This window comes from Phoenix dactylifera, chromosome 4 (assembly GCF_051530095.1).
Source record: "Phoenix dactylifera cultivar Ajwa chromosome 4, Ajwa_hap1_PhDact_Kaust_v1.1, whole genome shotgun sequence".
NCBI lineage: Eukaryota > Viridiplantae > Streptophyta > Magnoliopsida > Arecales > Arecaceae > Phoenix > Phoenix dactylifera.
The window spans coordinates 36,356,073-36,377,830 of NC_143193.1; the positions used below are offsets into that span (position 1 = coordinate 36,356,073).

General features: G+C 49.4%; 54 non-coding genes and 6 pseudogenes across 54 annotated transcripts; all 60 read right to left on the bottom strand.

The window, feature by feature from the left end:
• Positions 1 to 58: 58 nt before the first annotated feature.
• Positions 59 to 177, bottom strand: LOC149760247 (5S ribosomal RNA; annotated as a pseudogene).
• Positions 178 to 423: 246 nt separating this feature from the next.
• On the bottom strand, positions 424 to 542 carry LOC149760248 (5S ribosomal RNA). Its single transcript, XR_016402126.1, has one exon. It is a non-coding gene; the product is annotated as a 5S ribosomal RNA (ribosomal RNA).
• A 248-nt stretch (positions 543 to 790) lies between these two features.
• LOC149760249 (5S ribosomal RNA) lies at positions 791 to 909 on the bottom strand. The gene has a single exon (XR_016412015.1). It is a non-coding gene; the product is annotated as a 5S ribosomal RNA (ribosomal RNA).
• A 246-nt stretch (positions 910 to 1,155) lies between these two features.
• On the bottom strand, positions 1,156 to 1,274 carry LOC149760250 (5S ribosomal RNA). Its single transcript, XR_016400926.1, has one exon. It is a non-coding gene; the product is annotated as a 5S ribosomal RNA (ribosomal RNA).
• A 246-nt stretch (positions 1,275 to 1,520) lies between these two features.
• LOC149760251 (5S ribosomal RNA) lies at positions 1,521 to 1,639 on the bottom strand. The gene has a single exon (XR_016409588.1). It is a non-coding gene; the product is annotated as a 5S ribosomal RNA (ribosomal RNA).
• A 247-nt stretch (positions 1,640 to 1,886) lies between these two features.
• Positions 1,887 to 2,005, bottom strand: LOC149760252 (5S ribosomal RNA). The gene has a single exon (XR_016407320.1). It is a non-coding gene; the product is annotated as a 5S ribosomal RNA (ribosomal RNA).
• Positions 2,006 to 2,251: 246 nt separating this feature from the next.
• On the bottom strand, positions 2,252 to 2,370 carry LOC149760253 (5S ribosomal RNA). The gene has a single exon (XR_016404670.1). It is a non-coding gene; the product is annotated as a 5S ribosomal RNA (ribosomal RNA).
• A 245-nt stretch (positions 2,371 to 2,615) lies between these two features.
• LOC149760254 (5S ribosomal RNA) lies at positions 2,616 to 2,734 on the bottom strand. Its single transcript, XR_016407771.1, has one exon. It is a non-coding gene; the product is annotated as a 5S ribosomal RNA (ribosomal RNA).
• A 246-nt stretch (positions 2,735 to 2,980) lies between these two features.
• LOC149760255 (5S ribosomal RNA) lies at positions 2,981 to 3,099 on the bottom strand. The gene has a single exon (XR_016409589.1). It is a non-coding gene; the product is annotated as a 5S ribosomal RNA (ribosomal RNA).
• A 246-nt stretch (positions 3,100 to 3,345) lies between these two features.
• LOC149760256 (5S ribosomal RNA) lies at positions 3,346 to 3,464 on the bottom strand. The gene has a single exon (XR_016405697.1). It is a non-coding gene; the product is annotated as a 5S ribosomal RNA (ribosomal RNA).
• A 246-nt stretch (positions 3,465 to 3,710) lies between these two features.
• On the bottom strand, positions 3,711 to 3,829 carry LOC149760257 (5S ribosomal RNA; annotated as a pseudogene).
• Positions 3,830 to 4,077: 248 nt separating this feature from the next.
• On the bottom strand, positions 4,078 to 4,196 carry LOC149760258 (5S ribosomal RNA). The gene has a single exon (XR_016412016.1). It is a non-coding gene; the product is annotated as a 5S ribosomal RNA (ribosomal RNA).
• A 246-nt stretch (positions 4,197 to 4,442) lies between these two features.
• On the bottom strand, positions 4,443 to 4,561 carry LOC149760259 (5S ribosomal RNA). The gene has a single exon (XR_016409590.1). It is a non-coding gene; the product is annotated as a 5S ribosomal RNA (ribosomal RNA).
• Positions 4,562 to 4,807: 246 nt separating this feature from the next.
• LOC149760260 (5S ribosomal RNA) lies at positions 4,808 to 4,926 on the bottom strand. The gene has a single exon (XR_016404138.1). It is a non-coding gene; the product is annotated as a 5S ribosomal RNA (ribosomal RNA).
• Positions 4,927 to 5,173: 247 nt separating this feature from the next.
• LOC149760261 (5S ribosomal RNA) lies at positions 5,174 to 5,292 on the bottom strand. Its single transcript, XR_016407321.1, has one exon. It is a non-coding gene; the product is annotated as a 5S ribosomal RNA (ribosomal RNA).
• Positions 5,293 to 5,538: 246 nt separating this feature from the next.
• Positions 5,539 to 5,657, bottom strand: LOC149760262 (5S ribosomal RNA). The gene has a single exon (XR_016409591.1). It is a non-coding gene; the product is annotated as a 5S ribosomal RNA (ribosomal RNA).
• A 246-nt stretch (positions 5,658 to 5,903) lies between these two features.
• Positions 5,904 to 6,022, bottom strand: LOC149760263 (5S ribosomal RNA; annotated as a pseudogene).
• A 246-nt stretch (positions 6,023 to 6,268) lies between these two features.
• On the bottom strand, positions 6,269 to 6,387 carry LOC149760264 (5S ribosomal RNA). The gene has a single exon (XR_016409592.1). It is a non-coding gene; the product is annotated as a 5S ribosomal RNA (ribosomal RNA).
• Positions 6,388 to 6,634: 247 nt separating this feature from the next.
• On the bottom strand, positions 6,635 to 6,753 carry LOC149760265 (5S ribosomal RNA). The gene has a single exon (XR_016404241.1). It is a non-coding gene; the product is annotated as a 5S ribosomal RNA (ribosomal RNA).
• A 247-nt stretch (positions 6,754 to 7,000) lies between these two features.
• On the bottom strand, positions 7,001 to 7,119 carry LOC149760266 (5S ribosomal RNA). The gene has a single exon (XR_016407322.1). It is a non-coding gene; the product is annotated as a 5S ribosomal RNA (ribosomal RNA).
• Positions 7,120 to 7,365: 246 nt separating this feature from the next.
• On the bottom strand, positions 7,366 to 7,484 carry LOC149760267 (5S ribosomal RNA). Its single transcript, XR_016409593.1, has one exon. It is a non-coding gene; the product is annotated as a 5S ribosomal RNA (ribosomal RNA).
• A 246-nt stretch (positions 7,485 to 7,730) lies between these two features.
• On the bottom strand, positions 7,731 to 7,849 carry LOC149760268 (5S ribosomal RNA; annotated as a pseudogene).
• Positions 7,850 to 8,095: 246 nt separating this feature from the next.
• On the bottom strand, positions 8,096 to 8,214 carry LOC149760269 (5S ribosomal RNA). Its single transcript, XR_016401446.1, has one exon. It is a non-coding gene; the product is annotated as a 5S ribosomal RNA (ribosomal RNA).
• Positions 8,215 to 8,462: 248 nt separating this feature from the next.
• On the bottom strand, positions 8,463 to 8,581 carry LOC149760270 (5S ribosomal RNA). The gene has a single exon (XR_016401803.1). It is a non-coding gene; the product is annotated as a 5S ribosomal RNA (ribosomal RNA).
• A 246-nt stretch (positions 8,582 to 8,827) lies between these two features.
• Positions 8,828 to 8,946, bottom strand: LOC149760271 (5S ribosomal RNA; annotated as a pseudogene).
• A 246-nt stretch (positions 8,947 to 9,192) lies between these two features.
• Positions 9,193 to 9,311, bottom strand: LOC149760272 (5S ribosomal RNA). The gene has a single exon (XR_016409594.1). It is a non-coding gene; the product is annotated as a 5S ribosomal RNA (ribosomal RNA).
• A 248-nt stretch (positions 9,312 to 9,559) lies between these two features.
• On the bottom strand, positions 9,560 to 9,678 carry LOC149760273 (5S ribosomal RNA). Its single transcript, XR_016401804.1, has one exon. It is a non-coding gene; the product is annotated as a 5S ribosomal RNA (ribosomal RNA).
• Positions 9,679 to 9,924: 246 nt separating this feature from the next.
• LOC149760274 (5S ribosomal RNA) lies at positions 9,925 to 10,043 on the bottom strand (annotated as a pseudogene).
• A 246-nt stretch (positions 10,044 to 10,289) lies between these two features.
• On the bottom strand, positions 10,290 to 10,408 carry LOC149760275 (5S ribosomal RNA). Its single transcript, XR_016409595.1, has one exon. It is a non-coding gene; the product is annotated as a 5S ribosomal RNA (ribosomal RNA).
• A 248-nt stretch (positions 10,409 to 10,656) lies between these two features.
• LOC149760276 (5S ribosomal RNA) lies at positions 10,657 to 10,775 on the bottom strand. The gene has a single exon (XR_016412018.1). It is a non-coding gene; the product is annotated as a 5S ribosomal RNA (ribosomal RNA).
• A 246-nt stretch (positions 10,776 to 11,021) lies between these two features.
• LOC149760277 (5S ribosomal RNA) lies at positions 11,022 to 11,140 on the bottom strand. Its single transcript, XR_016409597.1, has one exon. It is a non-coding gene; the product is annotated as a 5S ribosomal RNA (ribosomal RNA).
• A 246-nt stretch (positions 11,141 to 11,386) lies between these two features.
• Positions 11,387 to 11,505, bottom strand: LOC149760278 (5S ribosomal RNA). The gene has a single exon (XR_016409922.1). It is a non-coding gene; the product is annotated as a 5S ribosomal RNA (ribosomal RNA).
• Positions 11,506 to 11,751: 246 nt separating this feature from the next.
• On the bottom strand, positions 11,752 to 11,870 carry LOC149760279 (5S ribosomal RNA). Its single transcript, XR_016401830.1, has one exon. It is a non-coding gene; the product is annotated as a 5S ribosomal RNA (ribosomal RNA).
• Positions 11,871 to 12,116: 246 nt separating this feature from the next.
• LOC149760280 (5S ribosomal RNA) lies at positions 12,117 to 12,235 on the bottom strand. Its single transcript, XR_016409598.1, has one exon. It is a non-coding gene; the product is annotated as a 5S ribosomal RNA (ribosomal RNA).
• Positions 12,236 to 12,483: 248 nt separating this feature from the next.
• Positions 12,484 to 12,602, bottom strand: LOC149760281 (5S ribosomal RNA). Its single transcript, XR_016404733.1, has one exon. It is a non-coding gene; the product is annotated as a 5S ribosomal RNA (ribosomal RNA).
• A 246-nt stretch (positions 12,603 to 12,848) lies between these two features.
• Positions 12,849 to 12,967, bottom strand: LOC149760282 (5S ribosomal RNA). Its single transcript, XR_016412749.1, has one exon. It is a non-coding gene; the product is annotated as a 5S ribosomal RNA (ribosomal RNA).
• Positions 12,968 to 13,213: 246 nt separating this feature from the next.
• LOC149760283 (5S ribosomal RNA) lies at positions 13,214 to 13,332 on the bottom strand. Its single transcript, XR_016410031.1, has one exon. It is a non-coding gene; the product is annotated as a 5S ribosomal RNA (ribosomal RNA).
• Positions 13,333 to 13,578: 246 nt separating this feature from the next.
• On the bottom strand, positions 13,579 to 13,697 carry LOC149760284 (5S ribosomal RNA). Its single transcript, XR_016401831.1, has one exon. It is a non-coding gene; the product is annotated as a 5S ribosomal RNA (ribosomal RNA).
• A 246-nt stretch (positions 13,698 to 13,943) lies between these two features.
• LOC149760285 (5S ribosomal RNA) lies at positions 13,944 to 14,062 on the bottom strand. Its single transcript, XR_016409599.1, has one exon. It is a non-coding gene; the product is annotated as a 5S ribosomal RNA (ribosomal RNA).
• A 248-nt stretch (positions 14,063 to 14,310) lies between these two features.
• LOC149760286 (5S ribosomal RNA) lies at positions 14,311 to 14,429 on the bottom strand. The gene has a single exon (XR_016404734.1). It is a non-coding gene; the product is annotated as a 5S ribosomal RNA (ribosomal RNA).
• Positions 14,430 to 14,675: 246 nt separating this feature from the next.
• On the bottom strand, positions 14,676 to 14,794 carry LOC149760287 (5S ribosomal RNA). Its single transcript, XR_016412750.1, has one exon. It is a non-coding gene; the product is annotated as a 5S ribosomal RNA (ribosomal RNA).
• A 246-nt stretch (positions 14,795 to 15,040) lies between these two features.
• Positions 15,041 to 15,159, bottom strand: LOC149760288 (5S ribosomal RNA). Its single transcript, XR_016409182.1, has one exon. It is a non-coding gene; the product is annotated as a 5S ribosomal RNA (ribosomal RNA).
• A 246-nt stretch (positions 15,160 to 15,405) lies between these two features.
• LOC149760289 (5S ribosomal RNA) lies at positions 15,406 to 15,524 on the bottom strand. Its single transcript, XR_016401832.1, has one exon. It is a non-coding gene; the product is annotated as a 5S ribosomal RNA (ribosomal RNA).
• A 246-nt stretch (positions 15,525 to 15,770) lies between these two features.
• LOC149760290 (5S ribosomal RNA) lies at positions 15,771 to 15,889 on the bottom strand. The gene has a single exon (XR_016409600.1). It is a non-coding gene; the product is annotated as a 5S ribosomal RNA (ribosomal RNA).
• A 248-nt stretch (positions 15,890 to 16,137) lies between these two features.
• On the bottom strand, positions 16,138 to 16,256 carry LOC149760291 (5S ribosomal RNA). Its single transcript, XR_016404735.1, has one exon. It is a non-coding gene; the product is annotated as a 5S ribosomal RNA (ribosomal RNA).
• A 246-nt stretch (positions 16,257 to 16,502) lies between these two features.
• Positions 16,503 to 16,621, bottom strand: LOC149760292 (5S ribosomal RNA). The gene has a single exon (XR_016409601.1). It is a non-coding gene; the product is annotated as a 5S ribosomal RNA (ribosomal RNA).
• Positions 16,622 to 16,869: 248 nt separating this feature from the next.
• On the bottom strand, positions 16,870 to 16,988 carry LOC149760293 (5S ribosomal RNA). Its single transcript, XR_016403245.1, has one exon. It is a non-coding gene; the product is annotated as a 5S ribosomal RNA (ribosomal RNA).
• A 246-nt stretch (positions 16,989 to 17,234) lies between these two features.
• LOC149760294 (5S ribosomal RNA) lies at positions 17,235 to 17,353 on the bottom strand. The gene has a single exon (XR_016403949.1). It is a non-coding gene; the product is annotated as a 5S ribosomal RNA (ribosomal RNA).
• Positions 17,354 to 17,599: 246 nt separating this feature from the next.
• Positions 17,600 to 17,718, bottom strand: LOC149760295 (5S ribosomal RNA). The gene has a single exon (XR_016402163.1). It is a non-coding gene; the product is annotated as a 5S ribosomal RNA (ribosomal RNA).
• Positions 17,719 to 17,965: 247 nt separating this feature from the next.
• On the bottom strand, positions 17,966 to 18,084 carry LOC149760296 (5S ribosomal RNA). The gene has a single exon (XR_016412019.1). It is a non-coding gene; the product is annotated as a 5S ribosomal RNA (ribosomal RNA).
• A 247-nt stretch (positions 18,085 to 18,331) lies between these two features.
• Positions 18,332 to 18,450, bottom strand: LOC149760297 (5S ribosomal RNA). The gene has a single exon (XR_016404736.1). It is a non-coding gene; the product is annotated as a 5S ribosomal RNA (ribosomal RNA).
• Positions 18,451 to 18,696: 246 nt separating this feature from the next.
• Positions 18,697 to 18,815, bottom strand: LOC149760298 (5S ribosomal RNA). Its single transcript, XR_016412751.1, has one exon. It is a non-coding gene; the product is annotated as a 5S ribosomal RNA (ribosomal RNA).
• Positions 18,816 to 19,061: 246 nt separating this feature from the next.
• LOC149760299 (5S ribosomal RNA) lies at positions 19,062 to 19,180 on the bottom strand. The gene has a single exon (XR_016409357.1). It is a non-coding gene; the product is annotated as a 5S ribosomal RNA (ribosomal RNA).
• Positions 19,181 to 19,426: 246 nt separating this feature from the next.
• LOC149760300 (5S ribosomal RNA) lies at positions 19,427 to 19,545 on the bottom strand. The gene has a single exon (XR_016401834.1). It is a non-coding gene; the product is annotated as a 5S ribosomal RNA (ribosomal RNA).
• A 246-nt stretch (positions 19,546 to 19,791) lies between these two features.
• LOC149760301 (5S ribosomal RNA) lies at positions 19,792 to 19,910 on the bottom strand. The gene has a single exon (XR_016409602.1). It is a non-coding gene; the product is annotated as a 5S ribosomal RNA (ribosomal RNA).
• A 248-nt stretch (positions 19,911 to 20,158) lies between these two features.
• On the bottom strand, positions 20,159 to 20,277 carry LOC149760302 (5S ribosomal RNA). The gene has a single exon (XR_016404737.1). It is a non-coding gene; the product is annotated as a 5S ribosomal RNA (ribosomal RNA).
• A 246-nt stretch (positions 20,278 to 20,523) lies between these two features.
• On the bottom strand, positions 20,524 to 20,642 carry LOC149760303 (5S ribosomal RNA). The gene has a single exon (XR_016409603.1). It is a non-coding gene; the product is annotated as a 5S ribosomal RNA (ribosomal RNA).
• A 248-nt stretch (positions 20,643 to 20,890) lies between these two features.
• LOC149760304 (5S ribosomal RNA) lies at positions 20,891 to 21,009 on the bottom strand. The gene has a single exon (XR_016403246.1). It is a non-coding gene; the product is annotated as a 5S ribosomal RNA (ribosomal RNA).
• A 246-nt stretch (positions 21,010 to 21,255) lies between these two features.
• Positions 21,256 to 21,374, bottom strand: LOC149760305 (5S ribosomal RNA). The gene has a single exon (XR_016403950.1). It is a non-coding gene; the product is annotated as a 5S ribosomal RNA (ribosomal RNA).
• A 246-nt stretch (positions 21,375 to 21,620) lies between these two features.
• Positions 21,621 to 21,739, bottom strand: LOC149760306 (5S ribosomal RNA). The gene has a single exon (XR_016412020.1). It is a non-coding gene; the product is annotated as a 5S ribosomal RNA (ribosomal RNA).
• Between the last annotated feature and the right edge of the window lie 19 nt (positions 21,740 to 21,758).

Sequence of the window (21,758 nt, forward strand, 5' to 3'; positions counted from 1 at the left end):
AGCCAAAAAATTAAAAATAAATATTATCAAAAAATAAAAAAGCGGGCAAAAAATAAAAAGGGTGCAACACGAGGACTTCCCAGGGGGTCACCCATCCAAGTACTTCTCTCGCCCAAGCACGCCTAACTGCGGAGTTATGATGGGATCCGGTGCATTAGTGCTGGTATGATCGCACCCATGACATGCCCTTCGAAACTCCCTTTTATGACAAAGCAGCAGACCGCGACGGCCCGAGACATTCGCGCTGCCGGGGCCGTTCTGGCGTAGGATTCAACGCGCTGTTCCGCTATGCGGCATGGCACCGCGAGTCTCCGGACTCAGTTTATTTTCGGGGGAAAAAAATTATCCGAAGAGGAAAAGCCAAAAGCCGAAAAATTAAAAATAAATATTATCAAAAAATAAAAAAGCGGGCAAAAAATAAAAGGGGTGCAACACGAGGACTTCCTAGGGGGTCACCCATCCTAGTACTACTCTCGCCCAAGCACGCTTAACTGCGGAGTTCTGATGGGATCCGGTGCATTAGTGCTGGTATGATCGCACCCATGACATGCCCATCGAAACTCCCTTTTATGACAAAGCAGCAGACCTCGACGGCCCGAGACATTCGCGCCGCCGGGGCCGTTCTGGCGTAGGATTCAACGCGCTATTCCCGCTATGCGGCATGGCACCGCCAGTCTCCGGACTCAGTTTATTTTCGGGGGAAAAAAATTATCCGAAGAGGAAAAGCCAAAAGCCGAAAAATTAAAAATAAATATTATCAAAAAATAAAAAAGTGGAGAAAAAAATAAAAAGGGTGCAACACGAGGACTTCCCAGGGGGTCACCCATCCTAGTACTACTCTCGCCCAAGCACGCTTAACTGCGGAGTTCTGATGGGATCCGGTGCATTAGTGCTGGTATGATCGCACCCATGACATGCCCTTCGAAACTCCCTTTTATGACAAAGCAGCAGACCTCGACGGCCCGAGACATTCGCGCTGCCGGGGCCGTTCTGGCGTAGGATTCAACGCGCTGTTCCGCTATGCGGCATGGCACCGCGAGTCTCCGGACTCAGTTTATTTTCGGGGAAAAAAAATTATCCGAAGAGGAAAAGCCAAAAGCCGAAAAATTAAAAATAAATATTATCAAAAAATAAAAAAGCGGGCAAAAAATAAAAGGGGTGCAACACGAGGACTTCCCAGGGGGTCACCCATCCTAGTACTACTCTCGCCCAAGCACGCTTAACTGCGGAGTTCTGATGGGATCCGGCGCATTAGTGCTGGTATGATCGCACCCATGACATGCCCATCGAAACACCCTTTTATGACAAAGCAGCAGACCTCGACGGCCCGAGACATTCGCGCTGCCGGGGCCGTTCTGGCGTAGGATTCAATGCGCTGTTCCGCTATGCGGCATGGCACCGCGAGTCTCCGGACTCAGTTTATTTTCGAGGGAAAAAAATTATCCGAAGAGGAAAAGCCAAAAGCCAAAAAATTAAAAATAAATGTTATCAAAAAAGAAAAAAGCGGGCAAAAAATAAAAGGGGTGCAACACGAGGACTTCCCAGGGGGTCACCCATCCTAGTACTACTCTCGCCCAAGCACGCTTAACTGCGGAGTTCTGATGGGATCCGGTGCATTAGTGCTGGTATGATCGCACCCATGATACGCCCTTCGAAACTCCCTTTTATGACAAAGCAGCAGACCTCGACGGCCCGAGACATTCGCGCTGCCGGGGCCGTTCTGGCGTAGGATTCAACGCGCTGGTCCCGCTATGCGGCATGGCACCGCCAGTCTCCGGACCCAGTTTATTGTCGGGGGAAAAAAATTATCCGAAGAGGAAAAGCCAAAAGCCAAAAAATTAAAAATAAATATTATCAAAAAATAAAAAAGCGGGCAAAAAATAAAAAGGGTGCAACATGAGGACTTCCCAGGGGGTCACCCATCCTAGTACTACTCTCGCCCAAGCACGCTTAACTGCGGAGTTCTGATAGGATCCGGTGCATTAGTGCTGGTATGATCGCACCCAAGACATGCCCTTCGAAACTCCCTTTTATGACAAAGTAGCAGACCTCGACGGCCCGAGACATTCGCGCTGCCGGGGCCGTTCTGGCGTAGGATTCAACACGCTGTTCCGCTATGCGGCATGGCACCGCCAGTCTCCGGACTCAGTTTATTTTCGGGGGAAAAAAATTATCCGAAGAGGAAAAGCCAAAAGCCGAAAAATAAAAAATAAATGTTATCAAAAAATAAAAAAGCGGGCAAAAAATAAAAGGGGTGCAACACGAGGACTTCCCAGGGGGTCACCCATCCTAGTACTACTCTCGCCCAAGCACGCTTAACTGCGGAGTTTTGATGGGATCCGGTGCATTAGTGCTGGTATGATCGCACCCATGACATGCCCTTCGAAACTCCCTTTTATGAAAAAGCAGCAGACCTCGACGGCCCGAGACATTCGCGCTGCCGGGGCCGTTCTGGCGTAGGATTCAACGCGCTATTCCGCTATGCGGCATGGCACCGCCAGTCTCCGGACTCAGTTTATTATCGGGGGAAAAAATTATCCAAAGAGGAAAAGCCAAAAGCCAAAAAATTAAAAATAAATATTATCAAAAAATAAAAAAGCGGGCAAAAAATAAAAAGGGTGCAACATGAGGACTTCCCAGGGGGTCACCCATCCTAGTACTACTCTCGCCCAAGCACGCTTAACTGCGGAGTTCTGATAGGATCCGGTGCATTAGTGCTGGTATGATTGCACCCAAGACATGCCCTTCGAAACTCCCTTTTATGACAAAGCAGCAGACCTCGACGGCCCGAGACATTCGCGCTGCCGGGGCCGTTCTGGCGTAGGATTCAACACGCTCTTCCGATATGCGGCATGGCACCGCCAGTCTCCGGACTCAGTTTATTTTCGGGGGAAAAAAATTATCCGAAGAGGAAAAGCCAAAAGCCGAAAAATAAAAAATAAATGTTATCAAAAAATAAAAAAGCGGGCAAAAAATAAAAGGGGTGCAACACGAGGACTTCCCAGGGGGTCACCCATCCTAGTACTACTCTCGCCCAAGCACGCTTAACTGCGGAGTTCTGATGGGATCCGGTGCATTAGTGCTGGTATGATCGCACCCATGACATGCCCTTCGAAACTCCCTTTTATGACAAAGCAGCAGACCTTGACGGCCCGAGACATTCGCGCTGCCGGGGCCATTCTGGCGTAGGATTCAACGCGCTGTTCCGCTATGCGGCATGGCACCGCCAGTCTCCGGACTCAGTTTATTTTCGGGGGGAAAAAATTATCCGAAGAGGAAAAGCCAAAAGCCAAAAAATTAAAAATAAATATTATCAAAAAATAAAAAAGCGGGCAAAAAATAAAAAGGGTGCAACACGAGGACTTCCCAGGGGGTCACCCATCCTAGTACTACTCTCGCCCAAGCACGCTTAACTGCGGAGTTCTGATCGGATCCGGCGCATTAGTGCTGGTATGATCGCACCCATGACATGCCCTTCGAAACTCCCTTTTATGACAAAGCAGCAGACCTCGACGGCCCGAGGCATTCGCGCTGCCGGGGCCGTTCTGGTGTAGGATTCAACGCGCTGTTCCGCTATGCGGCATGGCACCGCGAGTCTCTGGACTCAGTTTATTTTCGGGGGAAAAAAATTATCCGAAGAGGAAAAGCCAAAAGCCGAAAAATTAAAAATAAATATTATCAAAAAATAAAAAAGCGGGCAAAAAATAAAAGGGGTGCAACACGAGGACTTCCCTGGGGGTCACCCATCCTAGTACTACTCTCGCCCAAGCACGCTTAACTGCGGAGTTATGATGGGATCCGGTGCATTAGTGTTGGTATGATCGCACCCATGACATGCCCATCGAAACTCCCTTTTATGACAAAGCAGCAGACCTCGACGGCCCGAGACATTCGCGCCGCCGGGGCCGTTCTGGCGTAGGATTCAACGCGCTGGTCCCGCTATGCGGCATGGCACCGCCAGTCTCCGGACTCAGTTTATTTTCGGGGGAAAAAAATTATCCGAAGAGGAAAAGCCAAAAGCCGAAAAATTAAAAATAAATATTATCAAAAAATAAAAAAGTGGAGAAAAAAATAAAAAGGGTGCAACACGAGGACTTCCCAGGGGGTCACCCATCCTAGTACTACTCTCGCCCAAGCACGCTTAACTGCGGAGTTCTGATGGGATCCGGTGCATTAGTGCTGGTATGATCGCACCCATGACATGCCCTTCGAAACTCCCTTTTATGACGAAGCAGCAGACCTCGACGGCCCGAGACATTCGCGCTGCCGGGGCCGTTCTGGCGTAGGATTCAACGCGCTGTTCCGCTATGCGGCATGGCACCGCGAGTCTCCGGACTCAGTTTATTTTCGGGAGAAAAAAATTATCCGAAGAGGAAAAGCCAAAAGCCGAAAAATTAAAAATAAATATTATCAAAAAATAAAAAAGCGGGCAAAAAATAAAAGGGGTGCAACACGAGGACTTCCCAGGGGGTCACCCATCCTAGTACTACTCTCGCCCAAGCACGCTTAACTGCGGAGTTCTGATGGGATCCGGTGCATTAGTGCTGGTATGATCGCACCCATGACATGCCCTTCGAAACTCCCTTTTATGACGAAGCAGCAGACCTCGACGGCCCGAGACATTCGCGCTGCCGGGGCCGTTCTGGCGTAGGATTCAACGCGCTGTTCCGCTATGCGGCATGGCACCGCGAGTCTCCGGACTCAGTTTATTTTCGGGAGAAAAAAATTATCCGAAGAGGAAAAGCCAAAAGCCAAACAATTAAAGATAAATGTTATCAAAAAAGAAAAAAGCGGGCAAAAAATAAAAGGGGTGCAACACGAGGACTTCCCATGGGGTCACCCATCCTAGTACTACTCTCGCCCAAGCACGCTTAACTGCGGAGTTCTGATGGGATCCGGTGTATTAGTGCTGGTATGATCGCACCCATGATATGCCCTTCGAAACACCCTTTTATGACAAAGCAGCAGACCTCGACGGCCCGAGACATTCGCGCTGCCGGGGCCGTTCTGGCGTAGGATTCAACGCGCTAGTCCCGCTATGCGGCATGGCACCGCCAGTCTCCGGACTCAGTTTATTGTCGGGGGAAAAAAATTATCCTAAGAGGAAAAGCCAAAAGCCAAAAAATTAAAAATAAATATTATCAAAAAATAAAAAAGCGGGCAAAAAAAAAAAAGGGTGCAACATGAGGACTTCCCAGGGGGTCACCCATCCTAGTACTACTCTCGCCCAAGCACGCTTAACTGCGGAGTTCTGATAGGATCCGGTGCATTAGTGCTGGTATGATCGCACCCAAGACATGCCCTTCGAAACTCCCTTTTATGACAAAGCAGCAGACCTCGACGGCCCGAGACATTCGCGCTGCCGGGGCCATTCTGGCGTAGGATTCAACACGCTGTTCCGCTATGCGGCATGGCACCGCCAGTCTCCGGACTCAGTTTATTTTCGGGGGAAAAAAATTATCCGAAGAGGAAAAGCCAAAAGCCGAAAAATAAAAAATAAATGTTATCAAAAAATAAAAAAGCGGGCAAAAAATAAAAGGGGTGCAACACGAGGACTTCCCAGGGGGTCACCCATCCTAGTACTACTCTCGCCCAAGCACGCTTAACTGCGGAGTTCTGATGGGATCCGGTGCATTAGTGCTGGTATGATCGCACCCATGACATGCCCTTCGAAACTCCCTTTTATGACAAAGCAGCAGACCTCGACGGCCCGAGACATTCGCGCTGCCGGGGCCGTTCTGGCGTAGGATTCAACGCGCTGTTCCGCTATGCGGCATGGCACCGCCAGTCTCCGGACTCAGTTTTTTTTCGGGGGGAAAAAATTATCCGAAGAGGAAAAGCCAAAAGCCAAAAAATTAAAAATAAATATTATCAAAAAATAAAAAAGCGGGCAAAAAATAAAAAGGGTGCAACACGAGGACTTCCCAGGGGGTCACCCATCCTAGTACTTCTCTCGCCCAAGCACGCCTAACTGCGGAGTTATGATGGGATCCGGTGCATTAGTGCTGGTATGATCGCACCCATGACATGCCCTTCGAAACTCCCTTTTATGACAAAGCAGCAGACCGCGACGGCCCGAGACATTCGCGCTGCCGGGGCCGTTCTGGCGTAGGATTCAACGCGCTGTTCCGCTATGCGGCATGGCACCGCGAGTCTCCGGACTCAGTTTATTTTCGGGGGAAAAAAATTATCCGAAGAGGAAAAGCCAAAAGCCGAAAAATTAAAAATAAATATTATCAAAAAATAAAAAAGCGGGCAAAAAATAAAAGGGGTGCAACACGAGGACTTCCCAGGGGGTCACCCATCCTAGTACTACTCTCGCCCAAGCACGCTTAACTGCGGAGTTCTGATGGGATCCGGTGCATTAGTGCTGGTATGATCGCACCCATGACATGCCCATCGAAACTCCCTTTTATGACAAAGCAGCAGACCTCGACGGCCCGAGACATTCGCGCCGCCGGGGCCGTTCTGGCGTAGGATTCAACGCGCTATTCCCGCTATGCGGCATGGCACCGCCAGTCTCCGGACTCAGTTTATTTTCGGGGGAAAAAAATTATCCGAAGAGGAAAAGCCAAAAGCCAAACAATTAAAGATAAATGTTATCAAAAAAGAAAAAAGCGGGCAAAAAATAAAAGGGGTGCAACACGAGGACTTCCCATGGGGTCACCCATCCTAGTACTACTCTCGCCCAAGCACGCTTAACTGCGGAGTTCTGATGGGATCCGGTGTATTAGTGCTGGTATGATCGCACCCATGATATGCCCTTCGAAACACCCTTTTATGACAAAGCAGCAGACCTCGACGGCCCGAGACATTCGCGCTGCCGGGGCCTTTCTGGCGTAGGATTCAACGCGCTAGTCCCGCTATGCGGCATGGCACCGCCAGTCTCCGGACTCAGTTTATTGTCGGGGGAAAAAAATTATCCTAAGAGGAAAAGCCAAAAGCCAAAAAATTAAAAATAAATATTATCAAAAAATAAAAAAGCGGGCAAAAAATAAAAAGGGTGCAACATGAGGACTTCCCAGGGGGTCACCCATCCTAGTACTACTCTCGCCCAAGCACGCTTAACTGCGGAGTTCTGATAGGATCCGGTGCATTAGTGCTGGTATGATCGCACCCAAGACATGCCCTTCGAAACTCCCTTTTATGACAAAGCAGCAGACCTCGACGGCCCGAGACATTCGCGCTGCCGGGGCCATTCTGGCGTAGGATTCAACACGCTGTTCCGCTATGCGGCATGGCACCGCCAGTCTCCGGACTCAGTTTATTTTCGGGGGAAAAAAATTATCCGAAGAGGAAAAGCCAAAAGCCGAAAAATAAAAAATAAATGTTATCAAAAAATAAAAAAGCGGGCAAAAAATAAAAGGGGTGCAACACGAGGACTTCCCAGGGGGTCACCCATCCTAGTACTACTCTCGCCCAAGCACGCTTAACTGCGGAGTTCTGATGGGATCCGGTGCATTAGTGCTGGTATGATCGCACCCATGACATGCCCTTCGAAACTCCCTTTTATGACAAAGCAGCAGACCTCGACGGCCCGAGACATTCGCGCTGCCGGGGCCGTTCTGGCGTAGGATTCAACGCGCTGTTCCGCTATGCGGCATGGCACCGCCAGTCTCCGGACTCAGTTTATTTTCGGGGGGAAAAAATTATCCGAAGAGGAAAAGCCAAAAGCCAAAAAATTAAAAATAAATATTATCAAAAAATAAAAAAGCGGGCAAAAAATAAAAAGGGTGCAACACGAGGACTTCCCAGGGGGTCACCCATCCTAGTACTTCTCTCGCCCAAGCACGCCTAACTGCGGAGTTATGATGGGATCCGGTGCATTAGTGCTGGTATGATCGCACCCATGACATGCCCTTTGAAACTCCCTTTTATGACAAAGCAGCAGACCGCGACGGCCCGAGACATTCGCGCTGCCGGGGCCGTTCTGGCGTAGGATTCAACGCGCTGTTCCGCTATGCGGCATGGCACCGCGAGTCTCCGGACTCAGTTTATTTTCGGGGGAAAAAAATTATCCGAAGAGGAAAAGCCAAAAGCCGAAAAATTAAAAATAAATATTATCAAAAAATAAAAAAGCGGGCAAAAAATAAAAGGGGTGCAACACGAGGACTTCCCAGGGGGTCACCCATCCTAGTACTACTCTCGCCCAAGCACGCTTAACTGCAGAGTTCTGATGGGATCCGGTGCATTAGTGCTGGTATGATCGCACCCATGACATGCCCATCGAAACTCCCTTTTATGACAAAGCAGCAGACCTCGACGGCCCGAGACATTCGCGCCGCCGGGGCCGTTCTGGCGTAGGATTCAACGCGCTATTCCCGCTATGCGGCATGGCACCGCCAGTCTCCGGACTCGGTTTATTTTCGGGGGAAAAAAAATATCCGAAGAGGAAAAGCCAAAAGCCGAAAAATTAAAAATAAATATTATCAAAAAATAAAAAAGTGGAGAAAAAAATAAAAAGGGTGCAACACGAGGACTTCCCAGGGGGTCACCCGTCCTAGTACTACTCTCGCCCAAGCACGCTTAACTGCGGAGTTCTGATGGGATCCGGTGCATTAGTGCTGGTATGATCGCACCCATGACATGCCCTTCGAAACTCCCTTTTATGACAAAGCAGCAGACCTCGACGGCCCGAGACATTCGCGCTGCCGGGGCCGTTCTGGCGTAGGATTCAACGCGCTGTTCCGCTATGCGGCATGGCACCGCCAGTCTCCGGACTCAGTTTATTTTCGGGGGAAAAAAATTATCCGAAGAGGAAAAGCCAAAAGCCAAAAAATTAAAAATAAATATTATCAAAAAATAAAAAAGCGGGCAAAAAATAAAAAGGGTGCAACACGAGGACTTCCCAGGGGGTCACCCATCCTAGTACTTCTCTCGCCCAAGCACGCCTAACTGCGGAGTTATGATGGGATCCGGTGCATTAGTGCTGGTATGATCGCACCCATGACATGCCCTTCGAAACTCCCTTTTATGACAAAGCAGCAGACTGCGACGGCCCGAGACATTCGCGCTGCCGGGGCCGTTCTGGCGTAGGATTCAACGCGCTGTTCCGCTATGCGGCATGGCACCGCGAGTCTCCGGACTCAGTTTATTTTCGGGGGAAAAAAATTATCCGAAGAGGAAAAGCCAAAAGCCGAAAAATTAAAAATAAATATTATCAAAAAATAAAAAAGCGGGCAAAAAATAAAAGGGGTGCAACACGAGGACTTCCCAGGGGGTCACCCATCCTAGTACTACTCTCGCCCAAGCACGCTTAACTGCGGAGTTCTGATGGGATCCGGTGCATTAGTGCTGGTATGATCGCACCCATGACATGCCCATCGAAACTCCCTTTTATGACAAAGCAGCAGACCTCGACGGCCCGAGACATTCGCGCCGCCGGGGCCGTTCTGGCGTAGGATTCAACGCGCTATTCCCGCTATGCGGCATGGCACCGCCAGTCTCCGGACTCGGTTTATTTTCGGGGGAAAAAAAATATCCGAAGAGGAAAAGCCAAAAGCCGAAAAATTAAAAATAAATATTATCAAAAAATAAAAAAGTGGAGAAAAAAATAAAAAGGGTGCAACACGAGGACTTCCCAGGGGGTCACCCGTCCTAGTACTACTCTCGCCCAAGCACGCTTAACTGCGGAGTTCTGATGGGATCCGGTGCATTAGTGCTGGTATGATCGCACCCATGACATGCCCTTCGAAACTCCCTTTTATGACAAAGCAGCAGACCTCGACGGCCCGAGACATTCGCGCTGCCGGGGCCGTTCTGGCGTAGGATTCAACGCGCTGTTCCGCTATGCGGCATGGCACCGCCAGTCTCCGGACTCAGTTTATTTTCGGGGGAAAAAAATTATCCGAAGAGGAAAAGCCAAAAGCCAAAAAATTAAAAATAAATATTATCAAAAAATAAAAAAGCGGGCAAAAAATAAAAAGGGTGCAACACGAGGACTTCCCAGGGGGTCACCCATCCTAGTACTTCTCTCGCCCAAGCACGCCTAACTGCGGAGTTATGATGGGATCCGGTGCATTAGTGCTGGTATGATCGCACCCATGACATGCCCTTCGAAACTCCCTTTTATGACAAAGCAGCAGACTGCGACGGCCCGAGACATTCGCGCTGCCGGGGCCGTTCTGGCGTAGGATTCAACGCGCTGTTCCGCTATGCGGCATGGCACCGCGAGTCTCCGGACTCAGTTTATTTTCGGGGGAAAAAAATTATCCGAAGAGGAAAAGCCAAAAGCCGAAAAATTAAAAATAAATATTATCAAAAAATAAAAAAGCGGGCAAAAAATAAAAGGGGTGCAACACGAGGACTTCCCAGGGGGTCACCCATCCTAGTACTACTCTCGCCCAAGCACGCTTAACTGCGGAGTTCTGATGGGATCCGGTGCATTAGTGCTGGTATGATCGCACCCATGACATGCCCATCGAAACTCCCTTTTATGACAAAGCAGCAGACCTCGACGGCCCGAGACATTCGCGCCGCCGGGGCCGTTCTGGCGTAGGATTCAACGCGCTATTCCCGCTATGCGGCATGGCACCGCCAGTCTCCGGACTCAGTTTATTTTCGGGGGAAAAAAAATATCCGAAGAGGAAAAGCCAAAAGCCGAAAAATTAAAAATAAATATTATCAAAAAATAAAAAAGTGGAGAAAAAAATAAAAAGGGTGCAACACGAGGACTTCCCAGGGGGTCACCCATCCTAGTACTACTCTCGCCCAAGCACGCTTAACTGCGGAGTTCTGATGGGATCCGGTGCATTAGTGCTGGTATGATCGCACCCATGACATGCCCTTCGAAACTCCCTTTTATGACAAAGCAGCAGACCTCGACGGCCCGAGACATTCGCGCTGCCGGGGCCGTTCTGGCGTAGGATTCAACGCGCTGTTCCGCTATGCGGCATGGCACCGCGAGTCTCCGGACTCAGTTTATTTTCGGGGGAAAAAAATTATCCGAAGAGGAAAAGCCAAAAGCCGAAAAATTAAAAATAAATATTATCAAAAAATAAAAAAGCGGGCAAAAAATAAAAGGGGTGCAACACGAGGACTTCCCAGGGGGTCACCCATCCTAGTACTACTCTCGCCCAAGCACGCTTAACTGCGGAGTTCTGATGGGATCCGGTGCATTAGTGCTGGTATGATCGCACCCATGACATGCCCTTCGAAACTCCCGTTTATGACAAAGCAGCAGACCTCGACGGCCCGAGACATTCGCGCTGCCGGGGCCGTTCTGGCGTAGGATTCAACGCGCTGTTCCGCTATGCGGCATGGCACCGCGAGCCTCCGGACTCAGTTTATTTTCGAGGGAAAAAAATTATCCGAAGAGGAAAAGCCAAAAGCCGAAAAATTAAAAATAAATATTATCAAAAAATAAAAAAGCGGGCAAAAAATAAAAGGGGTGCAACACGAGAACTTCCCAGGGGGTCACCCATCCTAGTACTACTCTCGCCCAAGCACGCTTAACTGCGGAGTTCTGATGGGATCCGGTGCATTAGTGCTGGTATGATCGCACCCATGACATGCCCATCGAAACATCCTTTTATGACAAAGCAGCAGACCTCGACGGCCCGAGACATTCGCGCTGCCGGGGCCGTTCTGGCGTAGGATTCAATGCGCTGTTCCGCTATGCGGCATGGCATCGCGAGTCTCCGGACTCAGTTTATTTTCGAGGGAAAAAAATTATCCGAAGAGGAAAAGCCAAAAGCCAAAAAATGAAAAATAAATGTTATCAAAAAAGAAAAAAGCGGGCAAAAAATAAAAGGGGTGCAACACGAGGACTTCCCAGGGGGTCACCCATCCTAGTACTACTCTCGCCCAAGCACGCTTAACTGCGGAGTTCTGATGGGATCCGGTGCATTAGTGCTGGTATGATCGCACCAATGATATGCCCTTCGAAACTCCCTTTTATGACAAAGTAGCAGACCTCGACGGCCCGAGACATTCGCGCTGCCGGGGCCGTTCTGGCGTAGGATTCAACGCGCTGTTCCGCTATGCGGCATGGCACCGCGAGTCTCCGGACTCAGTTTATTTTCGGGGGAAAAAAATTATCCGAAGAGGAAAAGCCAAAAGCCGAAAAATTAAAAATAAATATTATCAAAAAATAAAAAAGCGGGCAAAAAATAAAAGGGGTGCAACACGAGGACTTCCCAGGGGGTCACCCATCCTAGTACTACTCTCGCCCAAGCACGCTTAACTGCGGAGTTCTGATGGGATCCGGTGCATTAGTGCTGGTATGATCGCACCCATGACATGCCCATCGAAACTCCCTTTTATGACAAAGCAGCAGACCTCGACGGCCCGAGACATTCGCGCCGCCGGGGCCGTTCTGGCGTAGGATTCAACGCGCTATTCCCGCTATGCGGCATGGCACCGCCAGTCTCCGGACTCGGTTTATTTTCGGGGGAAAAAAAATATCCGAAGAGGAAAAGCGAAAAGCCGAAAAATTAAAAATAAATATTATCAAAAAATAAAAAAGTGGAGAAAAAAATAAAAAGGGTGCAACACGAGGACTTCCCAGGGGGTCACCCGTCCTAGTACTACTCTCGCCCAAGCACGCTTAACTGCGGAGTTCTGATGGGATCCGGTGCATTAGTGCTGGTATGATCGCACCAATGATATGCCCTTCGAAACTCCCTTTTATGACAAAGCAGCAGACCTCGACGGCCCGAGACATTCGCGCTGCCGGGGCCGTTCTGGCGTAGGATTCAACGCGCTGTTCCGCTATGCGGCATGGCACCGCGAGTCTCCGGACTCAGTTTATTTTCGGGGGAAAAAAATTATCCGAAGAGGAAAAGCCAAAAGCCGAAAAATTAAAAATAAATATTATCAAAAAATAAAAAAGCGGGCAAAAAATAAAAGGGGTGCAACACGAGGACTTCCCAGGGGGTCACCCATCGTAGTACTACTCTCGCCCAAGCACGCTTAACTGCGGAGTTCTGATGGGATCCGGTGCATTAGTGCTGGTATGATCGCACCCATGACATGCCCTTCGAAACTCCCGTTTATGACAAAGCAGCAGACCTCGACGGCCCGAGACATTCGCGCTGCCGGGGCCGTTCTGGCGTAGGATTCAACGCGCTGTTCCGCTATGCGGCATGGCACCGCGAGCCTCCGGACTCAGTTTATTTTCGAGGGAAAAAAATTATCCGAAGAGGAAAAGCCAAAAGCCGAAAAATTAAAAATAAATATTATCAAAAAATAAAAAAGCGGGCAAAAAATAAAAGGGGTGCAACACGAGAACTTCCCAGGGGGTCACCCATCCTAGTACTACTCTCGCCCAAGCACGCTTAACTGCGGAGTTCTGATGGGATCCGGTGCATTAGTGCTGGTATGATCGCACCCATGACATGCCCATCGAAACATCCTTTTATGACAAAGCAGCAGACCTCGACGGCCCGAGACATTCGCGCTGCCGGGGCCGTTCTGGCGTAGGATTCAATGCGCTGTTCCGCTATGCGGCATGGCATCGCGAGTCTCCGGACTCAGTTTATTTTCGAGGGAAAAAAATTATCCGAAGAGGAAAAGCCAAAAGCCAAAAAATGAAAAATAAATGTTATCAAAAAAGAAAAAAGCGGGCAAAAAATAAAAGGGGTGCAACACGAGGACTTCCCAGGGGGTCACCCATCCTAGTACTACTCTCGCCCAAGCACGCTTAACTGCGGAGTTCTGATGGGATCCGGTGCATTAGTGCTGGTATGATCGCACCAATGATATGCCCTTCGAAACTCCCTTTTATGACAAAGTAGCAGACCTCGACGGCCCGAGACATTCGCGCTGCCGGGGCCGTTCTGGCGTAGGATTCAACGCGCTGTTCCGCTATGCGGCATGGCACCGCGAGTCTCCGGACTCAGTTTATTTTCGGGGGAAAAAAATTATCCGAAGAGGAAAAGCCAAAAGCCGAAAAATTAAAAATAAATATTATCAAAAAATAAAAAAGCGGGCAAAAAATAAAAGGGGTGCAACACGAGGACTTCCCAGGGGGTCACCCATCCTAGTACTACTCTCGCCCAAGCACGCTTAACTGCGGAGTTCTGATGGGATCCGGTGCATTAGTGCTGGTATGATCGCACCCATGACATGCCCATCGAAACTCCCTTTTATGACAAAGCAGCAGACCTCGACGGCCCGAGACATTCGCGCCGCCGGGGCCGTTCTGGCGTAGGATTCAACGCGCTATTCCCGCTATGCGGCATGGCACCGCCAGTCTCCGGACTCGGTTTATTTTCGGGGGAAAAAAAATATCCGAAGAGGAAAAGCCAAAAGCCGAAAAATTAAAAATAAATATTATCAAAAAATAAAAAAGTGGAGAAAAAAATAAAAAGGGTGCAACACGAGGACTTCCCAGGGGGTCACCCGTCCTAGTACTACTCTCGCCCAAGCACGCTTAACTGCGGAGTTCTGATGGGATCCGGTGCATTAGTGCTGGTATGATCGCACCAATGATATGCCCTTCGAAACTCCCTTTTATGACAAAGCAGCAGACCTCGACGGCCCGAGACATTCGCGCTGCCGGGGCCGTTCTGGCGTAGGATTCAACGCGCTGTTCCGCTATGCGGCATGGCACCGCGAGTCTCCGGACTCAGTTTATTTTCGGGGGAAAAAAATTATCCGAAGAGGAAAAGCCAAAAGCCGAAAAATTAAAAATAAATATTATCAAAAAATAAAAAAGCGGGCAAAAAATAAAAGGGGTGCAACACGAGGACTTCCCAGGGGGTCACCCATCGTAGTACTACTCTCGCCCAAGCACGCTTAACTGCGGAGTTCTGATGGGATCCGGTGCATTAGTGCTGGTATGATCGCACCCATGACATGCCCTTCGAAACTCCCGTTTATGACAAAGCAGCAGACCTCGACGGCCCGAGACATTCGCGCTGCCGGGGCCGTTCTGGCGTAGGATTCAACGCGCTGTTCCGCTATGCGGCATGGCACCGCGAGCCTCCGGACTCAGTTTATTTTCGAGGGAAAAAAATTATCCGAAGAGGAAAAGCCAAAAGCCGAAAAATTAAAAATAAATATTATCAAAAAATAAAAAAGCGGGCAAAAAATAAAAGGGGTGCAATACGAGAACTTCCCAGGGGGTCACCCATCCTAGTACTACTCTCGCCCAAGCACGCTTAACTGCGGAGTTCTGATGGGATCCGGTGCATTAGTGCTGGTATGATCGCACCCATGACATGCCCATCGAAACATCCTTTTATGACAAAGCAGCAGACCTCGACGGCCCGAGACATTCGCGCTGCCGGGGCCGTTCTGGCGTAGGATTCAATGCGCTGTTCCGCTATGCGGCATGGCATCGCGAGTCTCCGGACTCAGTTTATTTTCGAGGGAAAAAAATTATCCGAAGAGGAAAAGCCAAAAGCCAAAAAATGAAAAATAAATGTTATCAAAAAAGAAAAAAGCGGGCAAAAAATAAAAGGGGTGCAACACGAGGACTTCCCAGGGGGTCACCCATCCTAGTACTACTCTCGCCCAAGCACGCTTAACTGCGGAGTTCTGATGGGATCCGGTGCATTAGTGCTGGTATGATCGCACCAATGATATGCCCTTCGAAACTCCCTTTTATGACAAAGCAGCAGACCTCGACGGCCCGAGACATTCGCGCTGCCGGGGCCGTTCTGGCGTAGGATTCAACGCGCTGTTCCGCTATGCGGCATGGCACCGCGAGTCTCCGGACTCAGTTTATTTTCGGGGGAAAAAAATTATCCGAAGAGGAAAAGCCAAAAGCCGAAAAATTAAAAATAAATATTATCAAAAAATAAAAAAGCGGGCAAAAAATAAAAGGGGTGCAACACGAGGACTTCCCAGGGGGTCACCCATCCTAGTACTACTCTCGCCCAAGCACGCTTAACTGCGGAGTTCTGATGGGATCCGGTGCATTAGTGCTGGTATGATCGCACCCATGACATGCCCATCGAAACTCCCTTTTATGACAAAGCAGCAGACCTCGACGGCCCGAGACATTCGCGCCGCCGGGGCCGTTCTGGCGTAGGATTCAACGCGCTATTCCCGCTATGCGGCATGGCACCGCCAGTCTCCGGACTCGGTTTATTTTCGGGGGAAAAAAAATATCCGAAGAGGAAAAGCGAAAAGCCGAAAAATTAAAAATAAATATTATCAAAAAATAAAAAAGTGGAGAAAAAAATAAAAAGGGTGCAACACGAGGACTTCCCAGGGGGTCACCCGTCCTAGTACTACTCTCGCCCAAGCACGCTTAACTGCGGAGTTCTGATGGGATCCGGTGCATTAGTGCTGGTATGATCGCACCAATGATATGCCCTTCGAAACTCCCTTTTATGACAAAGCAGCAGACCTCGACGGCCCGAGACATTCGCGCTGCCGGGGCCGTTCTGGCGTAGGATTCAACGCGCTGTTCCGCTATGCGGCATGGCACCGCGAGTCTCCGGACTCAGTTTATTTTCGGGGGAAAAAAATTATCCGAAGAGGAAAAGCCAAAAGCCGAAAAATTAAAAATAAATATTATCAAAAAATAAAAAAGCGGGCAAAAAATAAAAGGGGTGCAACACGAGGACTTCCCAGGGGGTCACCCATCCTAGTACTACTCTCGCCCAAGCACGCTTAACTGCGGAGTTCTGATGGGATCCGGTGCATTAGTGCTGGTATGATCGCACCCATGACATGCCCATCGAAACTCCCTTTTATGACAAAGCAGCAGACCTCGACGGCCCGAGACATTCGCGCCGCCGGGGCCGTTCTGGCGTAGGATTCAACGCGCTATTCCCGCTATGCGGCATGGCACCGCCAGTCTCCGGACTCGGTTTATTTTCGGGGGAAAAAAAATATCCGAAGAGGAAAAGCCAAAAGCCGAAAAATTAAAAATAAATATTATCAAAAAATAAAAAAGTGGAGAAAAAAATAAAAAGGGTGCAACACGAGGACTTCCCAGGGGGTCACCCGTCCTAGTACTACTCTCGCCCAAGCACGCTTAACTGCGGAGTTCTGATGGGATCCGGTGCATTAGTGCTGGTATGATCACACCCATGACATGCCCTTCGAAACTCCCTTTTATGACAAAGCAGCAGACCTCGACGGCCCGAGACATTCGCGCTGCCGGGGCCGTTCTGGCGTAGGATTCAACGCGCTGTTCCGCTATGCGGCATGGCACCGCGAGTCTCCGGACTCAGTTTATTTTCGGGGGAAAAAAATTATCCGAAGAGGAAAAGCCAAAAGCCGAAAAATTAAAAATAAATATTATCAAAAAATAAAAAAGCGGGCAAAAAATAAAAGGGGTGCAACACGAGGACTTCCCAGGGGGTCACCCATCCTAGTACTACTCTCGCCCAAGCACGCCTAACTGCGGAGTTCTGATGGGATCCGGTGCATTAGTGCTGGTATGATCGCACCCATGACATGCCCTTCGAAACTCCCTTTTATGACAAAGCAGCAGACCTCGACGGCCCGAGACATTCGCGCTGCCGGGGCCGTTCTGGCGTAGGATTCAACGCGCTGTTCCGCTATGCGGCATGGCACCGCCCGTCTCCGGACTCAGTTTATTTTCGGGAAAAAAAAATTATCCGAAGAGGAAAAGCCAAAAGCCGAAAAATTAAAAATAAATATTATCAAAAAATAAAAAAGCGGGCAAAAAATAAAAAAGGTGCAACACGAGGACTTCCCAGGGGGTCACCCATCCTAGTACTACTCTCGCCCAAGCACGCTTAACTGCGGAGTTCTGATGGGATCCGGTGCATTAATGCTGGTATGATCGCACCCATGACATGCCCTTCGAAACTCCCTTTTATGACAAAGCAGCAGACCTCGACGGCCCGAGACATTCACGCTGCCGGGGCCGTTCTGGCGTAGGATTCAACGCGCTGGTCCCGCTATGCGGCATGGCACCGCCAGTCTCCGGACTCAGTTTATTGTCGGGGAAAAAAAATTATCCGAAGACGAAAAGCCAAAAGCCGAAAAATTAAAAATAAATATTATCAAAAAATAAAAAAGCGGGCAAAAAATAAAAAGGGTGCAACACGAGGACTTCCCAGGGGGTCACCCATCCTAGTACTACTCTCGCCCAAGCACGCTTAACTGCGGAGTTCTGATGGGATCCGGTGCATTAGTGCTGGTATGATCGCACCCATGACATGCCCTTCGAAACTCCCTTTTATGACAAAGCAGCAGACCTCGACGGCCCGAGACATTCACGCTGCCGGGGCCGTTCTGGCGTAGGATTCAACGCGCTGGTCCCGCTATGCGGCATGGCACCGCCAGTCTCCGGACTCAGTTTATTGTCGGGGAAAAAAAATTATCCGAAGACGAAAAGCCAAAAGCCGAAAAATTAAAAATAAATATTATCAAAAAATAAAAAAGCGGGCAAAAAATAAAAAGGGTGCAACACGAGGACTTCCCAGGGGGTCACCCGTCCTAGTACTACTCTCGCCCAAGCACGCTTAACTGCGGAGTTCTGATGGGATCCGGTGCATTAGTGCTGGTATGATCGCACCAATGATATGCCCTTCGAAACTCCCTTTTATGACAAAGCAGCAGACCTCGACGGCCCGAGACATTCGCGCTGCCGGGGCCGTTCTGGCGTAGGATTCAACGCGCTGTTCCGCTATGCGGCATGGCACCGCGAGTCTCCGGACTCAGTTTATTTTCGGGGGAAAAAAATTATCCGAAGAGGAAAAGCCAAAAGCCGAAAAATTAAAAATAAATATTATCAAAAAATAAAAAAGCGGGCAAAAAATAAAAGGGGTGCAACACGAGGACTTCCCAGGGGGTCACCCATCGTAGTACTACTCTCGCCCAAGCACGCTTAACTGCGGAGTTCTGATGGGATCCGGTGCATTAGTGCTGGTATGATCGCACCCATGACATGCCCTTCGAAACTCCCGTTTATGACAAAGCAGCAGACCTCGACGGCCCGAGACATTCGCGCTGCCGGGGCCGTTCTGGCGTAGGATTCAACGCGCTGTTCCGCTATGCGGCATGGCACCGCGAGCCTCCGGACTCAGTTTATTTTCGAGGGAAAAAAATTATCCGAAGAGGAAAAGCCAAAAGCCGAAAAATTAAAAATAAATATTATCAAAAAATAAAAAAGCGGGCAAAAAATAAAAGGGGTGCAATACGAGAACTTCCCAGGGGGTCACCCATCCTAGTACTACTCTCGCCCAAGCACGCTTAACTGCGGAGTTCTGATGGGATCCGGTGCATTAGTGCTGGTATGATCGCACCCATGACATGCCCATCGAAACATCCTTTTATGACAAAGCAGCAGACCTCGACGGCCCGAGACATTCGCGCTGCCGGGGCCGTTCTGGCGTAGGATTCAATGCGCTGTTCCGCTATGCGGCATGGCATCGCGAGTCTCCGGACTCAGTTTATTTTCGAGGGAAAAAAATTATCCGAAGAGGAAAAGCCAAAAGCCAAAAAATGAAAAATAAATGTTATCAAAAAAGAAAAAAGCGGGCAAAAAATAAAAGGGGTGCAACACGAGGACTTCCCAGGGGGTCACCCATCCTAGTACTACTCTCGCCCAAGCACGCTTAACTGCGGAGTTCTGATGGGATCCGGTGCATTAGTGCTGGTATGATCGCACCAATGATATGCCCTTCGAAACTCCCTTTTATGACAAAGCAGCAGACCTCGACGGCCCGAGACATTCGCGCTGCCGGGGCCGTTCTGGCGTAGGATTCAACGCGCTGTTCCGCTATGCGGCATGGCACCGCGAGTCTCCGGACTCAGTTTATTTTCGGGGGAAAAAAATTATCCGAAGAGGAAAAGCCAAAAGCCGAAAAATTAAAAATAAATATTATCAAAAAATAAAAAAGCGGGCAAAAAATAAAAGGGGTGCAACACGAGGACTTCCCAGGGGGTCACCCATCCTAGTACTACTCTCGCCCAAGCACGCTTAACTGCGGAGTTCTGATGGGATCCGGTGCATTAGTGCTGGTATGATCGCACCCATGACATGCCCATCGAAACTCCCTTTTATGACAAAGCAGCAGACCTCGACGGCCCGAGACATTCGCGCCGCCGGGGCCGTTCTGGCGTAGGATTCAACGCGCTATTCCCGCTATGCGGCATGGCACCGCCAGTCTCCGGACTCGGTTTATTTTCGGGGGAAAAAAAATATCCGAAGAGGAAAAGCGAAAAGCCGAAAAATTAAAAATAAATATTATCAAAAAATAAAAAAGTGGAGAAAAAAATAAAAAGGGTGCAACACGAGGACTTCCCAGGGGGTCACCCGTCCTAGTACTACTCTCGCCCAAGCACGCTTAACTGCGGAGTTCTGATGGGATCCGGTGCATTAGTGCTGGTATGATCGCACCAATGATATGCCCTTCGAAACTCCCTTTTATGACAAAGCAGCAGACCTCGACGGCCCGAGACATTCGCGCTGCCGGGGCCGTTCTGGCGTAGGATTCAACGCGCTGTTCCGCTATGCGGCATGGCACCGCGAGTCTCCGGACTCAGTTTATTTTCGGGGGAAAAAAATTATCCGAAGAGGAAAAGCCAAAAGCCGAAAAATTAAAAATAAATATTATCAAAAAATAAAAAAGCGGGCAAAAAATAAAAGGGGTGCAACACGAGGACTTCCCAGGGGGTCACCCATCCTAGTACTACTCTCGCCCAAGCACGCTTAACTGCGGAGTTCTGATGGGATCCGGTGCATTAGTGCTGGTATGATCGCACCCATGACATGCCCATCGAAACTCCCTTTTATGACAAAGCAGCAGACCTCGACGGCCCGAGACATTCGCGCCGCCGGGGCCGTTCTGGCGTAGGATTCAACGCGCTATTCCCGCTATGCGGCATGGCACCGCCAGTCTCCGGACTCGGTTTATTTTCGGGGGAAAAAAAATATCCGAAGAGGAAAAGCCAAAAGCCGAAAAATTAAAAATAAATATTATCAAAAAATAAAAAAGTGGAGAAAAAAATAAAAAGGGTGCAACACGAGGACTTCCCAGGGGGTCACCCGTCCTAGTACTACTCTCGCCCAAGCACGCTTAACTGCGGAGTTCTGATGGGATCCGGTGCATTAGTGCTGGTATGATCACACCCATGACATGCCCTTCGAAACTCCCTTTTATGACAAAGCAGCAGACCTCGACGGCCCGAGACATTCGCGCTGCCGGGGCCGTTCTGGCGTAGGATTCAACGCGCTGTTCCGCTATGCGGCATGGCACCGCGAGTCTCCGGACTCAGTTTATTTTCGGGGGAAAAAAATTATCCGAAGAGGAAAAGCCAAAAGCCGAAAAATTAAAAATAAATATTATCAAAAAATAAAAAAGCGGGCAAAAAATAAAAGGGGTGCAACACGAGGACTTCCCAGGGGGTCACCCATCCTAGTACTACTCTCGCCCAAGCACGCCTAACTGCGGAGTTCTGATGGGATCCGGTGCATTAGTGCTGGTATGATCGCACCCATGACATGCCCTTCGAAACTCCCTTTTATGACAAAGCAGCAGACCTCGACGGCCCGAGACATTCGCGCTGCCGGGGCCGTTCTGGCGTAGGATTCAACGCGCTGTTCCGCTATGCGGCATGGCACCGCCCGTCTCCGGACTCAGTTTATTTTCGGGAAAAAAAAATTATCCGAAGAGGAAAAGCCAAAAGCCGAAAAATTAAAAATAAATATTATCAAAAAATAAAAAAGCGGGCAAAAAATAAAAAGGGTGCAACACGAGGACTTCCCAGGGGGTCACCCATCCTAGTACTACTCTCGCCCAAGCACGCTTAACTGCGGAGTTCTGATGGGATCCGGTGCATTAGTGCTGGTATGATCGCACCCATGACATGCCCTTCGAAAC